The sequence below is a fragment of the Talpa occidentalis genome, unplaced genomic scaffold (genome assembly GCF_014898055.3).
Source record: "Talpa occidentalis isolate TD23 unplaced genomic scaffold, MPIMG_talOcc4v2.1 talOcc4.9, whole genome shotgun sequence".
NCBI lineage: Eukaryota > Metazoa > Chordata > Mammalia > Eulipotyphla > Talpidae > Talpa > Talpa occidentalis.
The window spans coordinates 2,542,265-2,558,941 of record NW_023605305.1 but is presented as its reverse complement, the minus strand read 5'-3'; the positions used below and the strand labels follow the sequence as shown (position 1 = coordinate 2,558,941).

The 16,677-nt window shown below is 61.2% G+C and overlaps 1 protein-coding gene across 1 annotated transcript in view; it reads left to right on the top strand.

The window, feature by feature from the left end:
* The first annotated feature begins 1,093 nt into the window (after nucleotides 1-1,093).
* PLEKHG5 (pleckstrin homology and RhoGEF domain containing G5) overlaps nucleotides 1,094-16,677 on the top strand; it is a 41,882-nt gene continuing 26,298 nt past the window's right edge. Inside the window, exon 1 of the mRNA XM_054691091.1 lies at nucleotides 1,094-1,140. The gene's annotated coding sequence lies outside the window, so the exon portion shown is untranslated. The remainder of the gene's footprint in view (nucleotides 1,141-16,677) is intronic.

The window sequence follows — 16,677 nt, the reverse complement described above, 5'->3', positions numbered from 1 at the left end:
GGAGAAGGGAAGCTCCAGCACGTGCCAGCCTCGTCCCATTTCAGTGCTGAGTGTGGGAGTTTCATTTTCAGTTTGGGCTCAAGTATAGAAGTGCAGGTACGATTTGGGATTAGAATAGAAGGAGAAAGAATTCTGCTCCCAAAAAGCTTTAAAAGTGGGGAGCGCCTGGGGCCTGTCAGCCTCGGCCGTGGCTCCCAGGCTGCACCCACAGGCCAGCCCCAACAGTGGCTAAGACAAAAATGGGGGCCCTCTGTGCAGTGAGTGGGGGAGCCACGTGATGCTCGGGCCCCTTCAGGAAGACTTCGCTAAGTTAGTGACCTCCCAGGATTTGCCAGGGAGAGTGGGGTAGCGGCTGGGCTGGGGGCCATCTGGAAGGAGGCCCTGGGGTTGGGGGCAGCAGGTTCCATCTGGAAATGCCAGGTGCTGAGTAAGCAGTTTTGGGAATAGGCAAAGCCAGCTGAGCTGGGCAGACACAGTGTTGGGCTGGGAAGCTGTGGGTTGCCATGGCAGCGGGCCCCGATGCTGCTGTGGGCTCACAGTCTGGCTGGATCTTGGTCTCCCAGCTGCGAGCGAGTCTGCAGGGCAGCGAGAAGTCATCAAACTTCTAGACCTTCCTAGAAGTTTCCCTGGCAGTCCCGCCAGGGTCTGCTGCCTGCCATTGCGTTGTAGAGAGGAGGGTCTTTGTGGCGCGCTTTCCAGGAAAAGGAGGCGCCCATCCCAGACGGCCCGCCGTGGCAGCAGTCTGTTCCTGGAGCGAATGGGTCCCCGGGAATGGAAAGTCCAAGGGGGAGAAAACCAGCAGGAAGGAAACGCAGTGCGAACAGTGGCTCCGGAGTCCACGCATTGAAACACAGCCCCCCGGGACCTGCGGCCGCGGCGAGAGGAAGCTCTTTGGCAGGGGCTGAGCGCGGCGCTTTCTGTGCAGACGATTCAGCCGGAGGAACTAGGGCTGGGGCTGCGCTGGGACAAGCCCTCCAGCGCCCGGACTGCAGCTGGCGGGGAGGGCCGCGGACCCGTGGCTCTGATCGCCCGCGACTCTAGCAGCAGGCCTGGTGCACCCCCAGAGGTCAAGCTCGCACTGAGTCCTAAGGAAACCGGGGCCCCCCACTTGCAGCTGGCCTAGCCTTCGCCTGCGGACTGGTGAGTACGCCTGCTTTTGTCCAGAAAGGAGGGTCAGTGTTACAGAGTGCAGGAGCCTTGGAGGGATTTGGAGGGGCCACCACGTGCCCATGCTTGCCTAACGAGACCCCTTAAGCGCCCTCCTGCAGGCCAGGCCGCTGTTCCTTGTTAGCACACCAGTTAGGGGATTGAGCGTGGAAGGCAGGGGTCTCCATCAGCTCCGCTGGGCGGGTGCTTTAAGGGCCCTGTCTCCTGAGAAGGTGGAGCAGGGAGCCCTTCACTTCCGTCCAAGCCCGCTCCTGGAAGAAGAAAGAGGCTCTGTGCTGAAGAATTGCTCTCCTGGCAGACCTGGCAGCAGCTGGAGGAGCTGGGGCGGGGGGCTGGGAGTTGTTTAAAGTTTATCAGGTACCTCACGCCTTTCAGGCTGTCAGCTTAGGGCATCCGTGTCCCTGTCGCTCGGAGGGTCCCTGGACTGGCCTTTGTGGCTTTCTGGAGGGGCCAGGGCCTTCCTCCCAAACCATCGCTACTTTTAAGTTGCCTTTGTGATGGGCCGTGCCTCCTTCCAGCGTGGGGGTGAGGAATAGTGTGCGCGGAGCTGCGGCATTCCAGCAGCCCAGAGTCAGCGCCTGACCCGGGAGACACCCCATTCCTGGCTAAAGAGGAATGGCGTGCAGGAGTGCTGCCACCAAAGGGCACCCCGTTTCAACCTTATCTGGCCCAACACTGTGGTTGGCCCTGCCCAGAATGATGAAGCAGACAGTGAGGTGTGGGGAAGACCTGCCTGTGGGGAAGGTCTGGGCTGCTGACCTCTTCCTCTGGCTCCCCTTTACTCCCCCAACAAGCAAAGCAATTGTCACAGCTGGGCTCCCTGCTGGGCGAGGTTAGAGGTTCAACTGAGTGCATCGCCCACGCTGGCAGGGCCTGGCTGGTCATCCCAGCCACTGGCTGCCCTGATTCAGGAACGTCCTGCCCATTCCTGGGAGGGGAGAGTTTCCAGACCTGGGTGAAAGGTGGCTTCCAGGCACTTGGCGTGTCCCCCAAATTATACCAGTTGCAGGAATGACAGCAACAGGCCACTGGTTGTGCCCACACCTGGTGGTGTCTTCCAGCCTTTTATATTGATTTCTTTCCTTTTTTGACATTAAAAAGGCTGTGTCACAGTTAACTCATTTAATCACAAATCACAAATATTTATCAAGCTCTTACTGATCATCTCCCTAGGACCAGGGAGATGGTGGTGGCCCAGGAAGATGCCCTTCCTTCTAGACTCTGTCTGACTCATGGGCGATAAGACATGAACAGGACTTGAAAAGCAGCTCCGTGGCCCTTAAAGAGAGTGATTACGGGCTGGTGAGCTGGTCCCTGGGAGAGACTCCTCCCAGATCACCGTCTTAGTTAGCCCTTCCTGAAGAAGTGATGTCACCTGAAGGGTGAATTGGCAGTTAGGTCAAAAGCAGGGGTGGGAGGTGGGGGAAGGCAGAGTCAGCAGAGGTAGAACTGGCCGTTGGTGGGGCCCGACAGGGATGTAAGGAACCAGGGGAGGGCTGGGCAGCACTTCGGGTGGGGGAGCTGTGGCAGGCCCCGCAGGTCAGTCCCTGGAGAGGCAGGGGAAGCCTCTGAATTCAGATGTTGGCAAAGCGGCACGGCAGCAGCGCTCTGCCCACCTGTGTCTGTGCAGGTGCCTCTTTTCCTGTCTCCTTTTCCTAATAAACCTGCCCTTTCAAATGCAAAATAATAATAATTCAGATTGCATTCATGGAGCAAATTGTTCATTAAGCATTTTTAGCAGGGTGGGGAGCAGTGTCTGACTTGCCTTTTAGGAGAATCTGATGACAGTTGGAGAGTGGATTTGGGGAGCTTAAAGCGGTCGCTGTGGTCTTTCATCCGTGTGTTTTATGTTGAGGTATGACCCTTCCCTCTTTACCCAACTGACGGAGGTTTTTATACAAATGGGTGTTGGATTTTGTCAAGTGTTTTCCCTTCCTCTATTGAGCTGATCATGTAATTTTTGTCTTTCACTTTGTTGATGTGGTGTATCACATGGATGGATTTGTGGGTGTGGAACCATCCTTGCATCCCTGGAGTCAGTCCCACTTGGTCACAGGATATGATCCTTTTAGTGTATTATTTACTTGGTTTGTTAATATCTTATGGGGGATTTTTGCATATCTGTTTATCAGAAAGACTTGAAGGCTCTGGTAAGGTTTTTTTTTTAAAGATTTATTTATTTATGCATATAAGAACTGGGGTGCAGGCCAGAGGTGCAGGGGGTGAGAGGATTCACCAGAGACAGAGCGGGGAGCAGAACAGGCAGACTGACTGAAATATACTGCTGAGGGGAGCAGCAGGCGAGGTCTGCTGCGCCCTGTGGGTCACCTCCCTGGCCGGGAATCGAACTTGTGATGTAGTGGCTAAGGATAGCTTCATAGTGCTGAGACTTAACCCCTGTGCCACCAGGGAGGACCTTCTGGTAAGTTTTTAATAGCATAGATTTTTTTTTCTTTTTTTAAAGATTTATTTTTATTTATTTATTTATACAAGCACTGGGTACAGTCAGAAGCGCGGGAGGGTGAGAGAATTCACCAGAGCCAGAGCGGGGAGCAGAGCAGGCAGAAGGACCGAAGGACACTGCTGAGGGGAGCGGCGGGTGGCAGGAGAGGTCTGCGCGCCATGCGGGACCCTCCTCTGGTGGCCGGGGAGCAGCCGGGGATCGAACCGACGGTTTAGAGGCTGCGGGCAGCTTCGCAACCCAGCGCTCAACTGCTACGCCACTGGGGAGGCCCCTAATAGCATAGATTTTATTTTTTTTCCAGGTTGGCATTTTATCCTATATATTATCATGTGATGAATTGACGTTAGCTCCTCCAGGCTTGGGAATGGAGCTGATGGGAGACAGTTTAGAATCCCTTCATGTTTTTTTAAGACCTTAAGTTGACCTTTAAGACCAGCAAAGAAATTCCTCCACATGTGGCCATCATTAAAAAGAATTTTTTTTACACATGCTTCTGCCATGTTCTGGAGATACTCCCCAGTCTGGGTTGACCTTAGTCCAGGTTCACATCTGAGGTCTCCTGGACTTTGAGCTTCCCAGTGAGGCCCCTTAGAGCTCAGTTCAACTTCCCAGCACATTAGGATACGCACATAGCCCAGGGCAGAATCATGTGCCTTCACCTTCGAGACCACCCCTCCCACGTCTGCTGCGCCACCGGGGAGGCCCTGTTTTTTTAATCTTTTTAAAAAAGATTTATTTATTTATACAAGAATTGGGGTACAGTCAGAGGCACAGGAGGGTGAGAGAATTCACCAGAGACAGCGGGGAGCAGAACAGGCAGACGGACCGAAGACACTGCTGAGGGGAGCAGCGGGTGAGGCAGGAGAGGTCTGCCATGCCATGTGGGTTGCTCCCTGGCCGGCCGGGAATCGAACCTGCACTGTGAAAGCTACGAACAGCTTCACAACCTGGTGCTCAACCCGCTGCGCTACCAGGGAGGCCCAATCTTTTTTTTTTTAAAGATTCATTTATTTATGCATACAAGAACTGGGGTACAGGCCAGAGATGCAGGGGGTGAGAGGATTCACCAGAGACAGAGTGGGGCAGAACAGGCAGATTGACCGAAGTACACTGCTGAGGGGAGCAGCGGGGAGACAGGAGAGGCCTGCTGTGCCATGTGGGTTGCTCGCTAGCTGGCCGGGAATTGAACTCGTGCTGCAGAGGCAGCGGATTGCTTCATAGGTTGTGTCTTAACCACTTGTGCCACCAGGGAGGTCCTTGCTTTCTTTTTCTTGAGATTCAAATGAACAGGACCTAGCAGAGACTCTCCAGGCCCATATGGCAGGTCCTCTGGGGTCATTGTGGGCTACAAAGCCAACGCAGGCTACTCCAGAGCAGCTGCCTCTGCAGGCTGAGGCCGCGGCGGGGACGGGGCAGGGGCAGAGAGGAAGGGCCTGTGTCCAAGGCAACCGGGGTCTCTCCTGGGGATGTTCAAGGGACAGTGATGATCATTCCCAACCTCTGGCATTGCTGTGCCAACAACGGCTGGATCCTTTGAAGTCCCAGCTGTCCTGAAAGTCTGTCCTGTCTTTTCTGCGGCCAGGAACCGGGCCCAGAAGCCTTTGTTCCTTGGACAGACTTGGCCCTTGAGGGCCTCGCAGTCTGTCTGGCCAGGTTTAGAGGCCTGCAGTGGCCAGCGGCCAGCACTGAGACTGGAATGTGACTGTCCTGCCCAGCCACAGACAGCCCTGGGGATCCAGCCCTCCCTCCCTCCCCTCCTCTTCCCCCGCCCGCAGGCTGGGGGATCCCTGGCCCCCTAGCTCCCAGAGCACGGGCTTGAGCTGGGAGCTCCTCCCCGTGCTGGACCTGACCCCAGGCTGAGTGCCCAGGCCTATGAGATGCCCTCTCAGCTGGGGTCGTGGAGTCCAGGGACCCAGGCCCCTTCACCTTCAAGGATGAGGTGGACCCAGCTGGACCAAGCCTTGAGGTGTTTGAAGGTTGATTGTGAGCAGATCCAAGTTCAAGTAACAAGCACCGTCCTGCTACCCGCCCCGGGCCAGGCCTAGCCTTTGGGAGACAGTGCAGCCAGACGCTGCCCAGGGGCTCCCCATCAGGGTGAAGCCGGCCCCATCCTTTGACCTGTGCACACTCAAAGGCAAAAGGCGGGACCCCGGGCAGCCAGGGGGCTGAGGAGGGCGGGGCCCCCAGGGGTCTGGAGGCTGTGCCAGGGCAGTGGCCTGGCCCACCGTGGCGGGGAGCAGGTTTTTAACCACACCAGTGCCAGTGTTCAGACCAGCTCTGCAGCCTCGTGACGGGGCGCGCTGTCCTGGGAGCCCCGCCAGGAGCGGGCCGTGCGTGTGAAGCCACGACAGCCCTGTGGGCCCTGTGCTCCGGCCGCCAGGCTGCATCCTAGGGGCGGACTTGGGTGGACGAGGGCAGGCAGGAGCCCCAGACGGGACACTAGGGGCCTGAGCCAGGCTGGGCATTTACAGGCAGCGCTTGGATCGGTGTGGGCGGCTGGTCCGTGGCCAGCAGGCCCCAGGCTGTGCTTGTGTCTGGCTGCAGTGGGCAGGCGGGTGGGCGACTGGTCAGGCCAGATGCTGGACAGTGGCTGGTCCTCCCACCCCGCTGCCTCTGGGAAGCCGCCGGGTCTGAGGGGCCTGTTGTCTGGCTGCCCCGCCCACTCTTGGAGCCCGGAGAGGGACCCGCTTTCTGAGAGGCCCGTGACCAGCGGGCTCAAAGGTCAGGAGGTGTGTCCGAGACGGACAGGCGGCCAGAGGCCTGAGGCAGGTGTGCTGGGATGGGAGAAGCCAGGGTCAGTCACCCGGGGCGGCCCCCTGAGAGCCTGTGAGTGGAGCATTGAACACAGATGGGCAGGGAGGGCTGCTGGCTGAGCCTCGGGGGCACAGAACTTGACTATCTTGGCAGTAAGGGGGGGCACGGAGCATGTGGGGAGGTCTGGAGCCAGCTCCCTTTCCCACCTCCTGGCTGACCTGGGTAGGCCTCTAGGCTGTTTGAGCCTCAGCTTCCTGCTCTGCAAAATAGGGTGATAGCAATGAGGGGGCACCATTGGACAAACTGAAGGGGCCTCATCTCGAGGGCTTTTGGGCCTGGGCCTGGCATGCAGGAGATCCCTGCTGTGTCCCCAGCCAGGACGTGGACAAAGAGGACCGGGCAGGGCTCCGGCTGAGGAGGCACTTCTGCTGCTGTGGGATCCTAGAGGGAAACTTGAAGGCGAGCAGCACGGCTGCCCCGGCCCAGCCCGCCGGGCCCAGCCTCCCCTGTGCACGGCTGGCTCCCTGGCTGCGGGGACTGGCCCCTCACCTTCCGCACGGGGTGGCCTGGCAGTGGGGGCACAGCGCTAGCAGCCTGCCAGGGCAGAGCAGAGCCCCACACCCGTCCCTGGCTTGGGGAACCTCTCTCTCCCTGCCCAATATCTCTACTGTCTCAGTCCCAGCTCCAGGGGGCCCCCAGGGCGACAAAGATATGTGGGGAGCACGGGAGTGCGGGGTCCCCTCCTGCACGGTGAGTGCAGGCTGTGGGCTCGGAGAGGTTTCTGGGAGAGCCAGGGCCGGCCGGTTCAGCCTGGCTCTAGGCCAGGTGGCTGCGCCCCAGCCTCCCCCCAGCACCTTCCAAGAGGATCTGCAGATGGCCCAGGCGCCGGGCCCGTGTGCCGAGCCTTTGGAATGGCTTGCTCTGCAGGGTCTGTGCTGCCCACCCCAGGGCCCACTGTCCACCGCTCCGGCAGCCACGGACAGGCACCCTGCCGGCGGGAGGGAGCTGGCTCCCACCTGACCCTGGGCCCCCCACCCGCAGTCACCACCAGGTGCTGGTCCTGGGGGTTCCTTGGCCCATGCTTCTGGCAGGTGGGGGCAGATTCAGTGCAGGGGTGAGTCAGCTCCTCCCAGGCTTGGCCAGGGGTAGAGACGAGAGAGCTGGAGGCTGGTGGCTCTGACCCTGCCCTGAGCTGGTTACATAAGGCCGCTGGCCGCCTGGCCCCGCAGCCCGAGCGGGCGCACAGAGCAGACGCCAGAGTCGTTGCTTCTCACGCAAGCCGGGCAGCTGGCACTGGGCTGAGCCTGGCAGTGCCACTCCCCGCCGCCCACCCACACCCAGCTAGCTCTCCCTGGCTGCCCTGGGGGTCCACATAGGGCTCCCCAAACTTCAGAAGGAAGGGATGAGGGCTCACAGAGAGAGTGGGCCTGGCCTGGGGAGAAGGGGGCGCCCCTTGGCAGATTGCAGGGGCCCCCAAGTCTTCATTGCCAGGCTCCCCACTTTGCCCCAGATCCCGCTGATCTCACAGATGTGGACCCTGAGCAAGTCCTGCCACTTAGAGAGCTGCCCCCCACCCCCGGAGCTGCAGGGCCCAGATTGTGGAAGGTGCAGGGGGCCCCAGCGCCCCCAGTCTGTGAGTTCAAGCTGGGGAGTCCCCCAGAGCCCAGTTTCTGTCTGCTGTGGGAGGTGCTGACGGGCATGGGGTGGGGGCCTCTCAGGCCACCTGCTCCCCTTCCTCTTTGGGCCCCTCACCCAGCGGGCCTCACATGACACTTCCGCTCTGGAGAAACAGCTGCAGTCACAGAAGGCTCGACCCCCACCGGGTCCAAGGTCATTGCCAGGCACTGCGTGAAGTCTCCAGCTTCTGTCCCAGCCCAGGCTTGAGGGTCCAGGGGTGTGTGTGGGACCAGAGGCAAACCTCTGGTGTCTTCCTGACCTGGGCAGAGCCTCCCGGCCCCCAAGAAGAGGTCTAAGAGGAGGGCATGAGCCTGTGGTCCCCGCGTTTGCCTCGGAGCTCCGGGTTGGGGCAGAGGGAAGGTGCCCTGCCCCTCCGTGCCCGGCTTGCCAGGCAAGGTGCATCATTGAGGGCCGAGCAGTGTAGCCCAGAGCGAGAACACGGCTGTGGTCTGTCCGGCCTGCCCCTTCCCAGTCCCGCTGGCCCGGGCAGTTGCCTGCCTTCCACCTCAGCTCGTCCATCCTCCTCGTGGGGACAAAGGTCCCGGCTCCGGGAGCTGCCCAAGGGTTCCCGCAGACGAGCACGAGCAGCACTCAGCAGTGCAGGCCTCCAAGGCAGCATCACCGACCATCATGTCCGGGCTTCCCCACACCCAGCACAGGGCCCGGGTGTGCCACCTGCGCCACCCGGGGGCCTCTGTCACAGGCCGGCCTGGCGCCAGGAGCACCAAGGGGACCCTCTGGCCTCCTGGGTGTGCCCACCCTGGCCCCGGGCTGCCTCAGGCCTCCTCCGTGTGGGGAGGAGGCAGGGCTGGGGCCGGGGGAGGGGCACAGCCTGGACAGAAGGCGCGTGGGCGACGGTATAGGGCCGGAGGTACATCCAGACCGTGGGCCCAGCCGAGTCTTGGAGGCGGTGGGAAGCCGGAGGCACGTTTGGGAACACGGAGAACCTTGGGGGTGAGGTTGCATGTGCCTGGGTGGCAGAGCAGGGAGTCTGCTTCCTCTTCACAGTCACATAATCAGCCCAGCGCAAGAGGGGCCTCCACAGGGGGTGGGGGCTGCATGTTCACCCCAAAGCCGGGAGTAGGATGAAATCTTTACCCCTACCCCACCCCTAGCAGGCCTGCTTCGGGGCTGTCTGTTCTGAAACCATCCCCATGTGTGGCCCCCCAGCCAGGATGCGGGGGGCTCAGCTGGGCAGCTGCCCTAGGCCCGCCCGCGCTTGCAGCTCTGCCGAGCGGGCACCAAGTCTGGCTTTGGCTGCCGGGGTGGACCATCTCACACCCCCGCACTGGCCACTTGCCCGTGAACACAAGTTGGGGCGCCCCTAGTCTCCTGTGGGCTCAGGCCCAGGCCACATGGTGGCAGCCATCAAGCGTGGAGGGGCTGTGTGCGGGCCCTGCCCTCGTGGGGCGGGCTGGCGGGAGGCGGCATGTGGTGTGAATTACTCAAGATGCCTCTTGGCACCTTTACCCTCAGCTGGGGGTGGGCAGGCTGCTCGCCCTGCCGCCCGCCGCAACCTTGGGGTGACCCTCCCCAGAGCAGAGCCTTCTGCTGCCAGCCTCCCTGCCTGCTGCCAGACATCTGGTCCCGGGGTGGCCGGCTCTGCCCCAGCCCCGCCTGGCTCGCAGGCTCAGTCACTGGCGAGGCCCCGGGCAGGCCCAGCGGTCACCCTCCCCCGTTTAGCCTGGATCTCGCCGAGCCCCCCCGCTGCCCTCACTGCCAGGCCCCCGCACGGGCTTTAAAGCCAGACAGTCCTGGGTTCAAATACAAGTTCTGCTCTTGCCTCGTCTGGGCTGCGGCCCCATCCTGGCTCCCGGGGAGGACCTCGGAGGCTGCGGGCCAGCTTTCCTGGAGAGCAGGCGGCTCCCCGCAGAGGCGGTCCTGGTCACGGCGAGCAGCTCTCATTTTCCAACCTGATGAAACACCGCGATTGACCTGCCACTTTCGTTTTCTGTGTAGCAGGTTTTGATTTTCTCAGGGTTATTTTGGGATGGCTCTGCTCACCCCGGCTTCTCCAGCCCTCCTGGCCCTTCCGGTCCCTCTGCCCCCATCACACCCTGTGTCCACTGTGTGGGCAGAGGCAGCGAGGCCCCGGGCGATGCGGGAGGAGGCAGGCGCTGGTCTGACGAGGGAGGCAGGGCTGGGTGGCAGCCGGGTGCTGGGTGGCCAAGCCGGGGGGCAGAGACCTGGGAGACCAGAGGGTAGCTTTGGCCTCACTGGCTACTCCCACCCTCTGACCCAGGGCGAGGCCCCTCGGGGGCCTGTACTCAGCGGAGGCTGGAGAAGTGCCTCGAGTTTCCAGGAGAGGGGACCCCACCAGGCAGCGGAAAACAGTTCTGGGGCCACCCCATGGCACCCCCATGAGCGCGTCCACCCCTCATTGAGAAGTCCTGCTGGGACTGGGGCTGGAGTCAGAGGTCAGGGGTGGGGGCTGGAATGGCTGGGGGGAGGACATTTTTCTCCTCTGAAAACTTATCTTAGCAAAGAGACCACGGAACAATCGCACTCTTTTGCAGGCCTCTGCCGTCCCCAGACGGCCGGCCCATCCTCTTGGTGGGGGCTCCGAGGGGGCCGGGAAGTCGAAATTTGTAAAATGTCTGTAGGAGGGGAAGAAAGGCGCTTTGTGTGGGGCCGGGGCCCGGCCATTGGCCCGCTCCTAGGCCCCCAGCCTCTCCCAGAATGCTCCCCTCCCTGGGGAGGGCCATGCTTGCCGGCCCCAGGGTCCCCTCTGGCCCTCCGCAGCCCCTGCGCCCACCGTGACTTGGCCTCGGGGGCCCAGGTCCCCGGGGCCACCCAGCATCTAAGGGCACCGGCCGGCAGGGAGGCGCCCCAGGCCTCAGCATGTTTCTCTACTGGAAGAAGCGGGGTGCCTACGAACTGGAGGCCCTGCCCAGGGCCCTGGCCCAGCTGGAGCTCGGGACTGTGGAGCGTTTTTCCTGGAGCTCCTCCCTGGACATCACCGAGGACCTGGGGGGTAGGTGCCGTCCACTTTGCCAGAAGCCTCCACGACACCTGGTCTACCTGGCCGCCTCCCTCCGGCCATGAACATGCCCCCTGGTCACTGGGGGCCAGAGCGCTTCCCAGAAGCCTCTGCTGGGGAGGAGAGGAGCCTGAGCTTGAGGGCCCCGGGCCCTGGGGACAGCAGGGCTGGTGAGGAGCCTGACCAAGCGGTGGGGGTTGCGGCTGGGCTTGGCGCATGGCAGCACGAGCTGGGGCCCGCAGGGGCTTCGGGCCAGACTGCTCCGGCCGCCTAGCCCAGCCCCGACCTCGGCACTCTGAGGCCTTCGGGTGTTCCGGGCCCCGGGATGCATGTCCTTTCTGGACCTCCGTGGAGATGAGCGGGCGGGAGCAGAGGCCTGGAGTCCCTAGAGCAGCAGGTGGGATGTGGGGGCCCCTGAGGCCCGAGGCCTGCGTTTGGATGCCCACCTGGCCATTTCCAGACACGAGCTGTCCGGAAAGTGGCCGTATAGTGGGTCTGGCGGCAGCAGTGTGGGGGTGATGGAGGGGCACAGGCAATCAAGCAGTGAGGCTCCGAGAGGGGTTTCCGAGCTGACTTGTCACGGCCGTGGTTTGTCAGCTCGAGTGTCACGGTCGGGCTGGTGCCGCTGGTTCTTTCGGAGGCTCCAGGGCCACGACAGAATCCTGGCCTGCAGGGGCCAGGAGCACAGGCCTGGGCCTAGGGCAGCCCTCTCCCCCTCAGTCTCACCTCAGGTCCCAGGCTCTGGCCCCCCAGGCCTCTCCCTGCTGCCCTGGCCGGGTGGACAGAGGCCCTTCCCTGAGCCCATTCCTGCCGCCAGAGGGACAGACAGCACCGGGCAGCCTGGGGTCCCCAGGGGCCTGGGTGCCCAGAAGCCACTCCGAGGGGGGGGATGCTGGCGCAGTGACAGGTGTCCTGTGTGTGACGGCCTCTCCCGCTTCCTGCCCCCCCTCCGCCGTGGACATGCTGATGGAGGGTGGGGTGATGCAGCTCTCGGTGGGGAGGGGCAGACGCAGGCCCAGGAGCACCTCAGAGGAGGGCTGGGGTGGGGGGGGAGCCCCACCGCCTCTGCCCCGCCACAGCCATGGGCATCTTTTTGGAACCAGAGGTGGGTTGGGGACTGGTGTCAGGGGGCTGCGGGGCCCTGTCTGCTGTACTGACCCGCCACCTGGCAGGCTCCTGTCTGCCTGAGGCAGGTTGGGTGGCCGAGTTCCAGGCAGTGCCAGAGCCTTGCTGAGGCCACTGCAGTCCCAGTCAGAAGCCGGGGGAGCCCCCAGCCCACTGCACTGTGGCGTCGGCTTCCAGCTCAGGCCTACAGCGGAACTTTACAGGGGACTGACCCTCACCAGGCCCTGGTGAGGCCTGGTACCTTGATGCCCCTTTGAACCAGGGCTGATTCCTGCGTTGCCCTTTGCTCTGGAAGGGAAGGCAAGCCTTACGGAGGCTGAGTGGGGCGTCCAGATACACGAGCCCCCCTCAGCCTCACAGTTATAGGAGATGGCCCTGCTCACCCACATGTCCCCGTGCCCGCACTACCCCCTCAGGCCGGAAGGTCCTGCACCTGGGGCTTGGGCGATGGCACAGGCGCAGGTCTCAGGGGTGAGCTGGGCAGCCCGCAGGGGTGAGTAGGCACACAGCTGTGTGGGCTCTGTCCTCTGCACCCAGCAGCCCTGGCTTGAGCCCATGAGGGTAGGTGGGGAGCCCCGGCGCCAGCCAGCCTCATCGTGGGGGTGGGGCTCTTGCACGGAGCGAGATTGTCCAGGCTCATAATTTCAAGCCCGTTTCTGCAGCCCTGCTCCTCTTCCTCCCTCGGCCACTGTCAGTTCCCCTGGGGAGCCTGGGGCGGAAGCCCGTGGTGGCCAAATGGGCAGGTGCCCACAGCCGCCTCAGCCGGAGGAAGTGGCCGGCTGGCTCCAGGCCTGCGAGCAGGAACTGTGTGGACAGTTTTTAAAGCCCCAGGAAGGATTTCGGAATGTGACTTCCCCCTCTCCTGATCCCGAAGGGCGTGGGTGGGCAGGATGACTGGGGCCACCAGGCCCCAGAGGACCGTGCTGGCGATGGCTCGTGGCTGCAGGCAGGGTAGCCCGCAGAAGCCATTGTCCGAGGTGCTCGTTCTTCCCAAGATGCCCATGGGCTTTGGAAGGACCCACATTTCTTTCCCAGTCCAGGGTCTGACCAGCCTCTGGTCAGTAGCCATTTCCAGGATGTGCCCATCCGTCTTTTGACCAAATCTTGCCCCCCCCTCCGCCCTGGGCAGTCCTGGCGAGGGGGTCCAGCCTGAGCACAGGCTGCCGCAGCTGCCCAAGCCTGAACAGCCTCCTGGAGGGCTGGGCTTGCGTGGGAAGGGGCATTCAAGGCCACAGCTGCTTCCTGGGAGGGGCAACCTTGGCATGGCCAGGCCGGGGGCTGGGAGGTGGTGGGCAGGGAGGCTCTGTCTTCTCTGGGCAGAAGAGTTCACCAGGGCAGGGGCTCCCTGGTAAGGGGCTTCTCGAAGGAATGAGAGCTGGGTGGTTTCTTCCACATTTGGGTCAGCCAAGGGCCAGTTGTGCTGATGGGGAGACCAACTCATGGTTGCCAAGCACCTACTGGTGCCAGGCGCCACAGGGCACCATGGGGCAGTGGAGCCAAATGGTTAGGAACACAGACTCCTTGCCTTGTCACTCCCCAGGCAAATCGCCCAACCCCACAGCCTCAGTTGCTTCATTCATCAAATGGGCACAACAGTTGTTTGGAACAGTGAGATCAATGGAGCTTTTGTCACTTACGCTTTTCAGTAGCCACGTTAAAGAACAGAACGAAAACCCTGAACAAGTGAGGGGAAATAATTTTATTTTTGGGAAAATAATTTTTAAAAAATTTTAAAGATTTATTTATGCATACAAGAACTGGGGGACATACAAGAGGTGTGGGGGTGAGAGGACTCACCAGAGACAGAGTGGGGAACAGAACAGGCAGATTGACTGAAATCCACTGCTGAGGGGAGCAGCGGGACAGGAGAGGTCTGCTGCACCATGTGGGTAGCTCCCTCGCCGGGGGTCGAACTTGTGCTGCAGAGGCTGCGGATATAGCTTCACAGTGCTGTCCTTAACTCCTTGTGCTACCAGGGAGGCCCGCGAAAATAATTTTAACTGTGTTTTATTTAACCCCAGCATATTCCAAATATTACAGTTTCAACAGGGAATATCAAAAGTAATCATTGAGATTCTGCTTATTTACTTTTTGGCACTGTCTTCAACATTGAGAATTTCATGTATAAAATACTGTAATCTTGGTGTGGACTGGCCTCCCTGAGCATGCTCGGTCTGTACAGCAGCCAGTGCTGCCCTCAGGGGCCCGGGGATGCTGCAGAGGGTTCGACGGGGAACTGAGAGCACGCATGGCCGACACGGGGCCCGGCAGGTGGGGAGGAAGTCAGAGCCGTGGCTACTGGCAGAAGCCATCTGGTAGGCAAGACAGGTCAGAAGTGATAGGTCACCCCAAAGGCCCAGCCCAAGTCAGTGGGGTCAAGGAGAGAGAGACTCATCTGCACTGATAGGTCGAGATAGGGAAGTCTGGAAGAAGAGCGGGCAGGGTGTCAGCAGACAGAGATGGGAAGGATGTGGCAGGATGTCAATAGACAGCAATAGGAAGGATGTGGCAAGAGGAGGGTAGAGGAGCAGAACCAGAAGACCAGTGGGGGTCAGGAGGTGGTGAGTAACTAAGCAAGGGGCCTGGTGTGCGGCGATAGGGAGTAGTGGGGACTGGAGCAAATCTAAGGCAGACAAGGCACAGGAACTGGAGCCATCAGGCCAGAACTGTCAGGCTCCTCCGGTCTGTCCAGAGAAGTTAGAAATCTGGATTTTTTTATGTGAAATTTGACTTTTCAAAATTGGCAACTAACTCAAATTCTTTTGAGGCACTGTGCTCGGCCAAACCAAACAAGTCTGCCGGCCGGCTTCTGCCCGGGCGCCCTCTCAGCCAGTTGTGTGAGAAATGGTATTGGGGGAGAATGGACTCGGCATCCTGTGACTAAGGTTGGGTAGGGGGAGAGCTGGCAAGCAGCTTGTCTGCCTTGCCGAGGGCCCTGGCTTTCCCCGGGACCATGGGAGCCAGAGGGCCAGAGGCAGCTGGGCTGTTTAGACCCAGGGAGACAGCCTCGGGCACCCTGGCGGGGGTGAGGGGCACTTTCAGGGCTCTAGGTTTGCCTGGGTCTGGGCAGTGCTGACTCCAGCCTTGCAGGCACCACAGCACGCAGATCCGGGACAGATCCGGGGCAGCCCCGCTGCAGAGCCCTGCTCTCCCCTTCCTCTCTGCTCAGGGCCCTCTCCGCTGACAGAGCATTTCTGTGGGTCCCCTTGTTCTTGCTCCCCAACAATCACGGGGTCCACTACCTACTCAGACTAACCCATGAAGTCAGGGCTCCATGGCACAAAAGGCTCAAGAGAGAGAATCAAGGTCCTCTGGTGGCGCAAGAGGTTAAGACGCAACCTATGCCGCTATCTGCAGCCTCTGCAGCACAAGTTCAATCCCCGGCCAGGGAGCTACCCACAGGGCGCAGCAGACCTCTCCTGTCTCCCCGCCGCTCCCCTCAGCAGTGGATTTCAGTCCTTCTGCCTGTTCTGCTCCCCACTCTGTCTCTGGTGAATCCTCTCACCCCCCCCACGCACCTCTGGCCTGCTCCCCAGTTCTTGTGTGTATAAGTAAATAAACCTTAAAAAAAAAAGGAGAATCAAATTGTCTGGGCTATGCCTGAGGCTCTCAATGGGGCGAGGGGTGGGAGGGGGGCGGGGGTTGTGTGACATCACTTGGGATGAAAATGGCATAGACTGCACAGGGTGGGGGCTGGGGCTGGGGCAACCATTCCCACACCTGAACACCCCAGCACCCAGAGGCCCCTTGTTTCCTCACCATGGCTCCATTTTCCTGTGTTTGGATTCACTGGAGAAGGAAAGAGCCCCTGGGGGGTTGCGGGGCGGGTTGTATCTTGGAGCAGAGCAGGGAGAGAACTGCTCGCAGGGCTGCCAGCGGCCAGGGAGGGCATCTACACTGGACACCTGTGGGTGCAGAAGTCAGGGGTCAGAGACCAGGGAGCTCTGCCGGGCAGGACCCCAGTGCCTGAAAGAACCAGGACAGACAGTTCCAGAACTTACATGTCAGCAAGCCTGTGGCGGCTGTGGGGAGTCTGCCGCTACAGCAGCGTGGCCCGGGCAGGTGGAGGAAGCAGCCTGCGCAGGCAGGACGTAGAGACAGGACCAGCAGTCCTAGGCCAAAAGCATCACCCAACCGCAGGGCCCACAGCTGGGGGAATCCAGGCTCCTGAGCCAACAGCAGAGCTAGTCTGGCTCAGTTTGAGGAGCCCCCAGCAGGGTGCGCAGGAAACTCCCCAAAGCTGAGTGAGGCCTCGGGGTGTCCGTGGCAACCCAGATGGCAGGGGTGGGTCCTGAGTTGTGGGAGAAGAGCCGGGCCTCCCGCCTCACCTTGGAGTCAGCCGCCTCATGCAGGCAACTGGCACCCAGGGGCCCAGCAGCGTCCTCGTGGGGCAGGCTTCCTCCTCCACCAGGGAAAGCGGCGGCCAGTGGATGGAGCGGGGCAGGTGGGCCCGAGGCGCCAGGGCGGGGCGCTGGGTCACTTCTCAGAAGCCCCATGTCCACAGGGGGCA